A 13,530-nucleotide genomic window follows, 5' to 3' on the forward strand; every position below is an offset into this window, starting at 1 on the left:
TGGAATGCTGCGAATGCTTCTGCCTTTTCCATCGAATGTTGTTATTTCTCCATTGTTGGTGTTAACGAGTTCCGGCATTGGTGACATTTTTTTCCAAAAATTCGGTTGATATACTTGAAGACCCCGGTTTTATTGACTACAGTCTCTTCTGGAACTTTGTGTTGTTATAGAGTTGAATGGAGTTACGGACCATAATGTTGTTGCAATGAAGCCCACTCCTAGATATCCGTTAGTTGGCGATTGATGTGGTCCTATTCCCTCTGTCTATGTGCGTATTAATTTTTCTCGTATTCTGGATGATGCTGATAGCTGTCTTTTGATGTTTTCGGATGTTTTTGATTGTCCAGTGCAATTTTAACTGCCATTTCCAGGGAATCAACAATCGATGACCGAATTGTTGTTCTTCAAGAACAAATTATATATGGTCCACTTCTTCAGGCTAGACAATGCATTAACATTGTACGTAAGTATGCGGACCTTCTTCAATGGCATATTGCCAAAAAAATAAGGGCTAAGGGCACGGACTTGTCCTTATCACTTAGTTGCCCATAGATAGAAAGGCTATTCGGGCTTTCTGACCAGAGATTACTTAGGAAGAGGCATTTAACTTTATCGTTATGATTCATCGGTGGAAGTACGACTGATAATGCTAATACTGGTCTGGTTGGCTAAGTTTGTTCTGCCTGATATTGGCTTTGGTGCTGCTACTTCTGGTGACAATGCTTTTTGGGTCATTGCTGCATAGATAACAGCTTAGCAGGTTAAAGTACATGCTTACTTTGCAGAAAACTCTTTGTGAGCCTTTTTCTTCGCCATTACCTGGTTCCTATTGATAAGCTTACCTATCAGTCTTGGGAATAATTTGAAGCTTTCTGGATATTCTTCTTTCATCCTTCTTTCATTTTTTTTTCTTTGCACTTCACACACACATATGTAGGTACGTGTAAGCGTTAAGCAGCAGCAGGTTCTTCTTATCTATGCGGAGTGTAGATTGGTTAAACTGGATCTTCCGCATCTTCAAGAAGCTCTTAATATCCTCAATTAATTTGACTAATTCCACTTGGTATGATGGTCGCTATCGTTTTCCCGTTTTTGAATTTCACGTTGAGCTTTAAGAGTCCAATCAATAGAATCCGTCAAAAATTAACCTATTTTCTACGTTGATTTTAAAATGTCCATCTTCAACGCAAAAACATTCCGAATAATAGTTAAATCAATGTGGTTTTCATTGATTTCACGTTGTTTTATGGTGGCTTTTCCCTCAGTGTAAATATTACAGTCAGGTCATGGGTCATTCTTATCTAATATACCGCAACTTTAAGCAATATTAGCCTTACATACATATAAAACCAGTAGAGCTGATATTAAATTTTTTTGGGCTAGCCATTACTCTACCAAGCCAATAAAGTGTAATGTAAGTTACTAAACGAGCATATACAGCTTAAATATTTGAAGTTGTAGGTATGTGAAAAGCTAATGACAAAAAATTACCAGTACAAATATATACGTACATCACGGAAAAACATATTTTTCGTGCACTTAAAGTATACATATCATGCATATTCTGTGAGACAAAATGATAACAAATCTATAGAAATTCTGAAAACATTTTCCCCTCTGTAACAGATACTTTTTCCAGCTTCCGACTACTTTCACTTCCGTAAAATTTTTAAAATTACATCACCTACACTGCCCTTCCCATGGTTATCTTATGAATTTATCAAATTTTTTAGATTGTAATTTTTGTGAAATTATCGAAGTATGGGGTAGCAAAGAAGTAGCAGCAAACTACAACTGTGTCCCTAATAGCAAAAACACAAGTGGGAAGTTGCACATTTTAACGTCTTTTATTTCTTGGAAAGTACTTGGACATTCTAGAAAATTGTTTAAGAAAAGTTAAACGAAGCAAATAGAGACTTCTTTAATGCTACGCCTCTTTCCATCTTCGTCTTAGTTAGCCTGAAGCAAAGCTTCAAAAGTATTTCACTTACAAAGGAGTCAATGCGTTTGTAGTAAGGTATCTTAAGACGAAATTTTTTTTTTTTTTTTTTTGTAAGGGGAAATGTAAATTTTTATTTGAGTGGACGTAATGACGTGGAATTTTGAGATCTTTTGGCCAAGTTATATTAAAGTACATGATGGCATAGTACTACCTTACTTTTTTATTCCAACATTAAAAAAAATAAAAATGTATGAAGGTACGTAGCAACAAGGACACTATATAATCTTTAGATATAGGAGAAACAAGTAGCTTGGCATAAAAAAAAGAAACATTGAGACAAGAAATAAGGTTTCAAATGAAAAAAAAAAAATCATTCAACAAGCTACATGATAAGGTGAGGAAAGTGCTTTCAGCAATCTGAAAGACACACACACAAAAGATGCCGGAACGAAAAAGATATTTCCTTCCTTTGGAAGCCAGCAACGTTGCTTTCATTGTAAACACAAAAATATTTAAAAAATAAAATATACGTGTTTATGTGAGCATTTATTTTCAATGGGGAGTTTAACATTTTAAAGTAAACTTCATAATTCTGTTGTATTCAGACTTATTCTCGAATACTTTCCTAAGAGTCTTGTGGAGAATTCTTTTGAAATAATATTTGAAAAAAAAAAATGGAAAGCTTGAAGAAACTCTTTTATTTTGGCATGGCGTGAGCAATAGCTTGCAGCTATTTTGTCGCCCCTCAAAAGATAAGAAATTGATAAAATTAAAAAAATAAGATGCACTACAGCATTTGCTTTTTTAGCTCTAGGCTGCATTGAAGTCGTTTAATGTATTAGCAATATCAAAAAGAATTTAAAAGAATGTTACTCTATTAATGATTTACTATTCAATACCGAAGATATAACTTTTATTAAATTCCTTTACTTCCATTTACTTCCATTCCATTACTTCCATACTTACAATATACTTCTAAACATATACAATTTTAAAAAAATGTCTAAAAAACAAAAACTTAATTGGGCTAAAACGTTCTACGAACTTCGAAAATGTAGATTTTTCAAATACAACAGATATTTTAATTGAAAAGTGTTTTTACATTATTTGTGAATACTTTCTTTTTCAGCCTACTATATAGAAAAATCGAACTCATGATACTTACATTCAGAGATGACATTATTATTATTATAATACTTAGTGCAGGATCCCACCGATTTTATGAAATGTAGGTCAATTTATAAAGAAATTGATGCAAAGATAAAAAAAAAACTCTGCACCTTATTTTCAAACCAAGAAAATTAGGACTTGCGGACATGAGATTTTTTTAGATTTTTGAGGGTAGTTAAAGAATATCCAAACAAAGATTAAAATTAGCCTATTTGCACTTATTCCTAAGATGAACAAGAATCTTCTTTAGTGCATATCCTAAAATTTGCCCCTCCATCAAAAAATACCATTATTTCGTAGGTATATATATTTTTTGTAAGGGATTGTTTTGATTTTTAATAATGATGGATTCTAAAATCTTCATGCAAAATTTGGTTCATCTACCATAACTTTTAAGGGTTTTTCGGCAGTAAGTTTGCAACTGTTATAATAATATGAGTTGACAGATGAAAAACAGGTATAACTTTTTCCAGAGACGTCAGATTGTCTTGATTTTAGATTTTTTGGTATCAGCATTAAAAAATACCTTGAAATCATGTATCATAAATGTGTATATACTACCATAGCCTATTTTTGCTAATTTGGAAAATCTCCATTTCGCGATATGACCTTGAAAAGAAAAAAAATTTAAAAAATTGACGATTTTATTTTTTTTTTACTAAATCAAGGGGCATTTTGTGTATGTAGCCGGTACGTCCAAACTTTGTACTAATTAGTGATGGGAACTATCGAATGATTTGAACTATCGATAGTTAGTAACTGAATGATTTGAACTATCGAATAGTTCATTCATTCATTCATTCGAATAAAAACTATCGAATAAACTATCGAATAAAAACTATCGAATAAGCTATCGAATAAAAACTATCAAATATTCAGTTATTTTTTACTCACTATTTTTTCATCCGATTTATATTTTCCAGTTTTTACTCAAGTAGCACACTTGTGTATAAATTGGTGTAAATTCATTAATTTTGGTGTAAAATTGAGAAAATTGAAAAAATATGGTGTATTTCTTAAAATTAGTGGTATAAAAATTATACCACTGTCTTTTCTGTACAAAATTTCAACATTTTTTTAAGATTCCGTGCAAAAAATACACCGATATTCAGTTGTTTTTATAATATACCATTAATGGTGCATAAAATTATTTGATTCTGAAATCAACCAAAACGGTTTATTTTGTACACTCTGTTTGGTGTAGGAAGCACACCCTGTGGACATAAAATTCACCAAAATGCATATGTGGGAGACGCCATATTTTTCAATGGACGCCATTTAAAAATAGAAGACAGCGATTAATTATTTTATTAAAATAGTATATTTATCGACCTAATAGTCCCGCATTCTTAGTTTTTTCGATTCATTATAAAATAACTTTTCTTAAAAAAATGTAAAACAACACAAAAATTATAATTTTTGAAAAATGGATTCTTAAAATCGAAAAAAAAATCATTACTTCACTGACATTTTTGAGGCGCTCGATTTTTAGAGGGGGTAGCATCTAAAATTAGTAGATAGAATGTGTTTCGTTTTAAAATTTGGCAAACAAAATCATATTTAACCATTGGTTTCTTATGGCAATATTATGAAATTGAATAAAAATTCATTTTCATTTATTTCATAAGAAATGGTGTGAATTAGAATTCATCAAACTGTTTGAGATAAAAAATAAACTTTGGTTCAAATTTTAAATCAGAATAATTTAAATGGTATATTTTATCCATAGATTTATTGTGTATTTTTCAATTTCAAAGGGATAATTTTCACCAAAAACAGATCATTTAATATACCACTAGTGCCATTTATACACCAAAATCGGTATATTTTTTTAACCACCGGAGTTTATTTTATACGAGAATATGGTGTATTTTTTATATTCAAAATGCATATCACGAAAGTGCAAAAAATACACCAAATATTTTGGTGTATCTTAGACTTTTGTGCTACTTGAGTAGTAATATATTGACCTTGTAAAGGACATACTTTATTTCACTGTTTGCAGTTTTTTAACTAGAATTTAAATAATATTTCTCAACTGAGGTTTCATTAAATAATAAATAACAAGTACTGAATCAGAAAGGAAGATGGTTGTTGCTAAATTTTTACTATGTTGAGAAAAGATAGCCCAATTTTTGCTAAAATATGATATGATTTAAATTAAAACGAAAACAGTGGAAAACCCACACTGAGGCAAAACATTTGCGCACAAAAAGAAACAAAATATTATTATGTCTCGTAAAACCAAAAAAACACAAAATTTTCATTTTAAAACATAAGAACTGCATATATATATTTAAGGAAAAATAACAAAAATATTAAATAGTAAAAAAGAACAAGAAATTTGTATAAACTTTGGAACTATAAAAACTAACAAAACAAAAATTAATAAAAAAAAAACATATTAATTAAAATGAATATCAATTAATGTATCGAATAAAAAAAAACAGTTAGATATCAAAATTGCTATTTAAAAATAATATTTTATCAAGTTTTTCACTTTTCATCCGATTTCATCTTAAAGAAGCATCCATCATACATTGAAGCACATAATATAAAAATCGTTAAAAAAAAGGAAAACAAATAGTCGAAAAATGACCACTGCAAAGGATTTGTTTCCTTTTCTTACACTTTCTATTTTTGCTCGTCCACTAAAAAATTGCAAATATCAAAAGTATACAATTATATACAATAATCCAAACCAACCACACAGTTGCATCATATTTTTGTCTAACCCCTTAACAACCCTTTACAAAGTCCACTTGTTGTGCGTGCGCGAATGTTTTGCTTCTTCCAGCGCCATGTCTCGTCAAGTGATTGAAAAGATGGGTTTTCCCACTAATTAGGATCATAAACTATACACTGGATGAAGAATGAACATGTTCCGCTTTCCAGGTCAAAGAGTTATTTTTTTTCTCTTTTGCCACTTTTTTATGACACCGCACTGACCGACAGATAACTTCTATTCTTTTCAAGCATCGTCTTTCTTTTTCTTCTTTACCGCCTTTGTTTTGAAAATATGGGCACTCCAACATAAAACACATAAATTCAGTCCTGAAAAACTTTCAAAATATCATTTGGAAGATCACACAATATGTGTATCATCATTCATCTTCCTTCAGTCCTTCCTTCAAATGCAGATAAAATCATTTACAATTAAATTCAAGAGAAAAAGCAAATAGGAGAGAAATAAAATTATGATTGAATAAAAAAAAAACAATCTAATAGGCTGAAAGAAGACAGTAACTGAATCTGAATATAAAAAAATGCAAATGAAAAAACTATCGTTTAAAAAAACTATTCGAATGAAAAACTATCGTTTGAAAAAACTATTCGAATGAAAAAACTATCGAATAAAAAACTATCGAACGAAAAAACTATTCGAATGAATGATTTTAAACTATCGAATGAATGAATATTTTACAACTATCGATAGTTTGATAGTTTTTATTCGATAGTTCCCATCACTAGTACTAATGAAATAAAGTAGAGGTAAAAGTTTTAAAGTAAACAGGCTGCGAGGGATTGATTTAATATAAACTAAATATGACAAACAAACACATTTATTAGCATCCTTATGTGCAATTTTGTGTATGTGCATTTTTATAAATACGGATCGAATGGATGGACGAAGAGCCATTAGCTTTGGTATATTGCATAGAAGAACATTTAATACCAACTCTTTTATTGTTTTCAATGGCCTGAAAGACAATTCTTGGAAAATCAGCGACCAACAAAAAGTTTCTCTTAAAAAATGAAAAAAAATACTCAAATGAGTTTTAAACATAATAGCACAGGCAAATTAGTAAATCAAATTGCGTTTTTCGCAGGACAAAGTTTTAAAAACTTGCTTTTAACTAAAAAAGTCAAAAATTTAGAAAAAGTGCTAATTTTTGAATAGGTACATTTAAGTTGTTTCTTGACAAAAAAAAATTAAAAATTGCATATTATCAAAGGATTTTACCTCTACTTTATTTCATTAGTACAAAGTTTGGACATACACAAAATGCCCCTTGATTTAGTAAAAAAAAATAAAATCGTCAATTTTTTAACTTTTTTTTCTTTGATTTAAGGTTCGAATTTCAGTGAAAAATAATTTTTAAAATTTTTTAATCATCTTAACATGACAGAAAATTTAATTTGCTATGAAAAGTGTCTTTGAACCATTTCAAAGTTAGGCTTGGTTTCCGAGTTAATTCAAAACTGAAAACCGACCAGTATTGCCGTTTTCTCAGAAATGCACCAATGGATTTAGTAGCACTTTTGGCTGGAGTATTTTTTTATGCCAAGGAATCATAATCAGCAATAAAAACTCTTGAACTAATTTGTTCCAATCAAAAGGGTCTATTCAATAGACTATTACACTCTCTTTCGTTTTTTAAAAACCAATGATTGTATTCGTATCGTTTTTTGAAGAATATTCTCAGGTTAAAGTGTAGAAAAAATATAACTGTACGACTGTAGGAACCTTAAATAACTATAATAAACACAAAAGCCTAAAAATATTAACTTGAAAATCCTTTCACCATTGAGTTGTTGAAAATGAATGCGTTTTTTTATATTGCACTTCCTTGTAGGTATCATTCAGTGCGCAAATATTACTTTGGTTGCAGTTTATATGTTTCTGCTTTACTCTACTTTATATGTGTCGGATAAATTTATTTATATTGTTTCTAGAAAAGTTGTAAGTCCGAAAATGAAAAATAATGTTATAGTTTTCGTTCATTTTCGGTTTTCATACTGGTAGCATATTGAAATGAACAAAAAACTATCATTACTGGAGCTCAAATACACCACTCTACAAGAAACAAGGGTTTGAGTTAAAAACAGTGGGAAGTGAAAACTCTTACAAAACAGGAAAATGCATCAACATCGAACTCTGAGTACCTACGTGATTTATCAAAATTAGCCGTGTTTTTTGTATACGCAGTGCAATAACATTTTTCAAAAAAAAAAAATACATCCACACTCCATTGCACTATGTTTTTGCATTTCAAATTTGATTCTGATGTTTTATGTGTATAAGCAGCTGTGAACTTTCTGAATTATTTATGAAATAAAAATATAAAGGTATGTACAAAAAAATCAAAATATCCCTACTAGCTGTTACGTTCATTTTACCTTGGTCGTAGCTAGTAGGTGCACGAAATTAACATTTGCTATGCTGTAGGTATTTGGATTTTTTGTTCATTAAAAAATGATTCATTAATTCTTTCAAGCATATTAATCATTTTTCCTTTTGGCATTTTTTCAATCAAAACAGATGTCATGAGAAAAGTTAGTTCCTAGATTTATAGTTAACGTCATTGAGTTGCATGACAATTGAAATCATGTAGGTTGTGGGGTTACCATGGAAGTTGTACGGGTTGGAGTGTTTATTTGATCTATTTAAATTCGTTGATTTTTGATCATATCAGTGACACGTCGGCGTCGTCGCCGAACAGCATCCTTATTTTGTATCATTTTTCCTTATTGACGCATATTTCAAAAAAGCTTTTATCCAATTGTGATAATGAATTTATATTGTAACAATCAATTACTGAGCTACTTTTAAGATAAATGCTTGAACACACTACCTTCATTTAATAAATATCTGAACGTACTGCCCCTAAATTTTGGGCAAATCAAAAATATCCCGCTGCCCTAAAAAGACTTTTAGCAAGGAATCAGCATCATCTCATTAAAATGGGTAATAATTTGGAAAGCGAGCTGTAAAGGGATTTCCTTGAGAGCAAAATAGACCCTAAATGTCGCAGCTCAAATTCTCCCTCATTAATTTACTGAGCAATCATGAAAAGTGTGCGTGAAGTTACACCCTCTTATTTGAAATTGTCAATTTCTGAAATCGTTCCAAATCTTAACGAAAACTTTCCAAAAATGAGGATTTCAGATGCAAAACATTTTCGACCTTTATTTCGAACTTTGAAATTTTTTTAAAATTATTCTGGGTTTTTATAACGTCTTTTTGAAAAATTTCCTAGGTACCTACATCTTTTTTGGTGTTAAAAATCCTTTTTTGAATATTTTTCCTACAAAATTTGGAACAATTCAAAGCAAACATTAAAGTTTCAAAAAATAGGTAGCTTATACTTTAGCCTCTTAATTTTAAAGGTAGTAAGTCATTGTGTAAGAATACTCATATAGAAGTCATTTGAGGGGGCTTAGCTTAAAACTGATACGTGAAATTACAACCCATACAAATAGGTACGTTGATACTCTATTTTGGACTTAACAAGTACAAAATAAACTGTCTCAGTTTGGTCTCTAAGCCCTCGAGTGGTTTAATTTTATGGAAGAATAAACATAATAACAATAAACTTACTGGGAAAAAATAAATACTTAAGAAGAAATAAAGCTCGAAGTTGCATCAATTCGAACTTTCTACATCAAAGCTTAATTATTTTCTCATTTTTATAGTTTATTCTAGATAAGGATTTCGAATTCAATTTGGATTTTCAACGAATGCATACATAATATCTGCCCTTTTATCCTTAATAGATTACAAAAATCCTTAAAAATCTCCTCAAAAAACAGGAATTCCTTAACACACTCACAACACCACTTACATAAACACATGCACACACTACACATCTATATGGTAAAGAGTGATTCAAATGGAAATAGTATTTTGCCAAACAAACACTCAAACAAAGTACTTTGAAAGCATTCCATTCTGATGCAGGCGTAGCGTAGCGTTTCCTTACCAAAATTTTTAGGAAAATAATGATGTTTGCGCTTTCCTAGTTCCTACTTCTATTGCACTCAAAACAAGCATCCAAGTGCATAGATCTATTATGCTCTTAGACGAGTCTATATGTATGTAAGTTGAACTCAAGGAACAGCAATCTTTTATGCTTATGGCAGGAGGAATATTGCTTTTTAACGAGTTCTTTTCAATTTAGAAATTGTTGGAAGTATTTATGTAACGTTTTTTTTTTCAAGTCTTCTTAGAACCTAATTTTGGTATTTTTTCTTTTTTTTCTCAAACCAATTTAATGGGTAGATTATTTTGCTATGTTGCATTAGAATAACTTTGACACTAAGTTATTTGAGATAAAATTTTCATTTAAACGGAAAATATTTTCTCTAGATCAGAATAAGCTGAAGTAAGTACTGAAATAAATAGTTTTTGAAGAGTTCTAGTGGAATTAGGTGCAGTATTTGAATACAATAGCAGAGTCCCTTAAAACTTTCTTACAAATGATTAAAAATTCTGTATTTTTTACAAGGATCCCAATTGGGTAGGTATAATTGAGAAGACAGAATTTGGAAGAATTAGTCTTTCAGCGTTAATACCAAGCTAAGACTGTTGTACCACTCAAATGTTGAATCCGTACTGCTATACGAATATAGTACTGTGGATGTCTACGTAACATCTTAAGGGTTCTCTGGACTAACTTTATGAATCCATTGAATCTATTATTCGAAGAAGTCAAATGCAATGGATTGGACACACGCTTCAAAAGGGCAGGGACTGCAAGCAAAGAAATGCAGTGGATCCCCCATCACACTCAAAAAGGCAGAAGAGTCGAAAGATCGAGAAGTTTATAGCGGAGAACACTCTAAGAAAAGTCAACGCAATTTGCGGAAAGCTGAAGGGTGTTGAAGTAATTTCCCCCAAAGGATCACCCACGCAATAAATGGGTCTGAGGCAAGTAAATCTAGCTGAGTCCATTCTGTTTCCACATCAGTGGATGGATATAATGAAAAGTGAAGTAGTGCCAAACCAAAAGAAGGATTTCTATTTTCCCCGGGCGTTGTTGGATCGAGGTAGGTTTCTTCTATTTGTACTTGCTCTATAGGGCAAGTATTGGTTTTGTGTGGAAAAAAAAAATTCGAGTTTTGATCAAAACCAACATTAGCTGTGTTTTATTTTCCTCGTGATCCAGATCATATCATTGTTTTTATAAGCTTTACAACAAAAGCATGATTTTCTCGAAAACGTAATACATGTACGTAATACTCTTATTGATTTTAACAAAACTGCGTTTTTAGTTTTTCTCAAAAAATTTGGAGAACGGAAATATGGTGCTGCCGTATTTCAAAAACTTGATATATTTTTTAAGTTCTTATATTTCTTCAAAGAATAAGTCAATTTGATTAAAAATTTACAGACATAATTTTGAAGTGTAAAATGTAAAAAAAAAAAATTAAAAAAGTTTTGAAAAAAAAAACTTTTTTTTAACTTTCGATTTTTTTTTTCTCGACACTAAACAAAATCTTAAATTTCCAATAGATATTATAGATAAAGACACTTTGGACTACAAGAGCAAGTACGTGCGACCCAGTCGTACATTTAATTTAATAAAAGATTGCGAATTTTAAAAACAAATTACTGGTTTGTAGGAGCTGTTACTGTATGTAATTAAGCCCCTAAAATCAGTCCTACTGCCAATATATAAGTTGTGGGACCTTGGTCTTTTCAAACTCATTAAAAATACTATAAACAAGTTATGAGAAAATGGTGAACAAGGATTTATATTCCACCTACACGAAAACAAAACTAAATTTTAATAATAAAATAGATTATTCAAAAGAATAAATCATTTAAACCAAAATAAACTGAATCTGAATTGATACAAATTACAAAGTGATATTCTAGAGAAAATTCATAAAAGGTCTGAATCAAAACGTGTCATATAGTTTGAATGTAGGTATATAGATTTATTTTTGATTATTCCTACGCATAATATTAAAATAAAAAACCTAAACCATACAAAAACTATGTATATAGGTAATATAGATTAAAAATATTAAGACAGGGTGATAAAATGTAACGAAAACTCCATCTTTATGAGAGAGAGCCAATTTTATTTTTCCAAAATGAAAACTTAAATAAAAAAAATTGTTTTTTTTTAATAATTTTAATAAAATCTATCCCATAATTAGTTATAAGTCATATCTATTAAATTTTGCTTTTTCCCTAAAATTCCTTTTGCTATTATCGATGAAAACGTGTTCTTGTTTATTTCTGCTAGAGTGTATATACCTAATATTTATTCTGAAACACAATATGTTTATTAAGGAAAGTACTTTTTCATCACTTTGTCCAATATTCCTAAAACTTTTCTCTCCATTTTCAACACTAAATAATTTATTATGTTAGATACACTTAAAATGCATCTATTTTATGGCTAACCAACTTTTTAGGTAGATATTACTCCTGTGCATCACACATACTAAAAAGTTCCTAAAATAATGATCCATCATCAATATGTAGACAAACCAGAGGCGGACTACCTATATGGATGGAGGAGAAAGTTTGCAAACTTTAGAAGAGGATGTGTTGTGTAATCGCTCAAACAAAATCTCTACATTCGATCAGCTGCAAGTTTATTCATTCCTGCTTGTTTTGTTTTTTTTTTTTTTTTTAGTCATAAAAGTATATACATTACACTTTTCGAAGATAATGTGACTGAGGTGTATAAGTTATGGCTTTAACAATAGTTTTAAAGTTTAATTCATTGTTAAAACTAAACATATTAAGACCTTGCTCACAATGTGAATATTTGAGATGGAACTAAAAGATGAATATTATAGATAACATACACGACTTAGTCCCACATTTTTGCTTTTATGCTAAAAGTAGCTGAGAATATTCAATATTTTTTATTTAAAAAATCACAAGAAATTAGTCTTGATTTCATTTTGTAAGCAACATAAAAAAATTTATTTTTAGTTAGATACAAAACATCTACACTAACAAGTAAAAGTATGGAATCACTTAATTTTTGTCTTTCAGATATAACTATTGAACACATGATAACCATTGGTTTTTAATCATTTTTTTTTTCAAAGCTAGGTCAAGTTTTTAGAAAATTGCCCTACCCGGCAAATGCAAAGCACAGACCTCCCATCCCATACGATTTGTTTCTTGTCTCAATGCACCCAAGACGCTCTAACTTTTTGGCACATTCTTCTTGAATTTCCCTGTATAATAATTTTTATAGAACGGTTTTATTGATTTCTGACTTTCTCGTAAAAGATTAACCGATTTCAACGAAAATTTTTGTACGAAGGCGTTTTATTATATCGGAATCGGAATTTCAATTATTCAAGACTACAAACCAATTTACCTAGTTTTTTTTTTTAATGTGTTTGAAGATTTATATATTCAAAAAAGTTATAAAAGTTATTTTTTTTAAACGCCCCCAACAAATTAAAAGAAAAAAAAATCAATAATATTTCATACAAAATCAAATGGCTTACTTTCAAAATTAAAAATGGTGTTTTCGTAATTTTAAAAACAACTATGTATTTAAATTTTGTTTTACTTTTTTTTTTAATAAAAACTTAAATTCAATCAAAATTTTTCTAATAAATATTACATAAAAAGCCTTAACTTATCATAAGAGCAAGTTAAGAATCCTAAACACGCCATACACCTAGTATATTTATAGCAATGTATCTCGTAAAAA

Source organism: Episyrphus balteatus, chromosome 2 (genome assembly GCF_945859705.1).
Source record: "Episyrphus balteatus chromosome 2, idEpiBalt1.1, whole genome shotgun sequence".
Lineage (NCBI taxonomy): Eukaryota > Metazoa > Arthropoda > Insecta > Diptera > Syrphidae > Episyrphus > Episyrphus balteatus.